This window comes from Eleutherodactylus coqui, chromosome 2 (assembly GCF_035609145.1).
Source record: "Eleutherodactylus coqui strain aEleCoq1 chromosome 2, aEleCoq1.hap1, whole genome shotgun sequence".
In the NCBI taxonomy this organism is placed as follows: Eukaryota; Metazoa; Chordata; class Amphibia; order Anura; family Eleutherodactylidae; genus Eleutherodactylus; species Eleutherodactylus coqui.
The window spans coordinates 338,949,960-338,951,980 of record NC_089838.1 but is presented as its reverse complement, the minus strand read 5'-3'; the positions used below and the strand labels follow the sequence as shown (position 1 = coordinate 338,951,980).

General features: G+C 33.2%; 1 pseudogene; it reads left to right on the top strand.

Moving 5' to 3' along the window:
- The first annotated feature begins 669 nt into the window (after positions 1 to 669).
- LOC136613186 (olfactory receptor 11H6-like) lies at positions 670 to 1,490 on the top strand (annotated as a pseudogene).
- Positions 1,491 to 2,021: the final 531 nt, after the last annotated feature.

The following is a 2,021-nucleotide window of genomic DNA, read 5'->3' as shown; positions in this document are numbered from 1 at the left end:
ATATTAGTTTGTAAAAAACATAAAAATATTGAAAACAATTCTATGATATATAAAATTCTAGTTACATTTGTGGAGAATTATAAAGTGTTAATCTTAATATTTACCTACATGTAATTTCAATATGCTGTATGGCCACTTTAAGGTAAATGTGTCTGGGGTAGCACTATGTCAATTGAGGTAGTTTGAGTATTTTATGTAGATTTTTCTTATAATTTAATTGTCTATTTTTAGTATTTTTTTTAATCCACAGAGGTCAGAAAAGTATTTTTTAAATACTATACTTTTTCTACTTTATCTGGGGCTATATCACCAGAATTAATAAAAAAAAAACAGTGAGCAACAAACTTAACCGTATACTATAAATATTCTTTAAGAACCAGAGTGACCATTAATTAATACAGTATCATGCATAAAGTATAATAAGGTACATTATATAACGAGCATAATTATATTTATGCCTAGTACATGACAATGGAATACAATAGTACTTGTGTATTAAGAGAAAAAAGAACTTACCATTGTGTATGTTTATGGTAGAATAACTACTATCTGTACTATCACGCAGGAGAGAAATCGGACTTTCGAGTTTTTCCTCTTAGGATTTCAATGTAGGCAAAGTATAAACAAATTCCTGTTCTGTCTTTTTCTTGTGTTTTATTGTTTGACAATATGTGGAAATATCCTTATAATCATCCTAGTGTTCACCAGCAAGACCCTCCACACTCCAATGTACTTCTTCATCTCACAACTGTCTATTGGTGACATCTTGGTGATCACAGATATTGTCCCCAACATGCTCCGCATCCTACTGAATGGTGGGGGAACGATGACTTTTATCAGCTGTATCACTCAATTTTATTTTTTATGTAGCTCAGAAACATTTGAATGTCTTCTCCTTGCTGTGATGTCATATGACAGATATGTGGCCATCTGTAATCCCCTTCGTTACACTTCTATCATGAGAAGTGGACATTGTGTAATTTTGGTCACCATTTGTTGGTTGCTTGGATTTTCCATTACATTGCTTTACGCCATAGCAACAACAAAGCTTATTTTTTGTGTACCAAATATTATTGACCATTTCTTTTGTGACATTGTCCCCTTACTAGAACTTGCCTGTTCTGAAACATTCATTATCCACATGGAGTTTTTTTATTTTAGGCACTCCAGTTGTCTTCATTCCAATCACAATCATTGTAATGTCTTATACTTATATTGTGTTAGCAGTCTTAAGAATTTCATCTAATACCGGTAGACAGAAAGCCTTCTCCACCTGTAGCTCCCACCTCATTGTGGTCTCCATATTCTACTGGACTATATTTAGTGTTTATGTTGTTCCAACAAAAGGACAAATGCTTTCGATGAGTAAAGTCCTATCACTGCTATATACTGTGTTTACTCCTTTGGTTAACCCTATTATATACAGTCTGCGAAATAAAGACATTATGAAAGCTGTACAAGAAGTAATCACTAAACATGTGATTTGGTAATTATCAATACAATAATATGCTTTAATGATCTTATACCCGAAGATACTGAAGACATCAGCTTATTTGTCTGATTTATCTGCTGTGGATATATTTTGAATTATGTACTGTGGGTAGAAATTGTGAGGAGTTAAACTGTTTGTTTGTTTGTTTTTTTTGCTGGTTCAATAATTCTTACTAAAGGAATTAGAATGTACTATGTACAAATGTGCTGAAGCTATCAATAAATGTTTAATTACGTGAAGGAATCCACTCCTAATCCAAATGAAGTTCAGTACTATATATCTTAAAGTTAGCTTAGGAAGTTCCAGGAAGGGCTGATTACAGGATACTGGGGGCCGAAATGATATATGCATGAGAGCTATAGCTTTGGGGGAAATTCCAAGCTTAGGTCACTGGATTTGAAGATCATCTTGTTGCTTAATGGAAATAGATTTCATGTCCTTATATATTGTTATATTGAATCGGTTTAGCCATCAAAAGCGGATTTCCTTGTCATGTAGGGCGTCTGTCAGTGGCTTAAGTCTTTTCTTT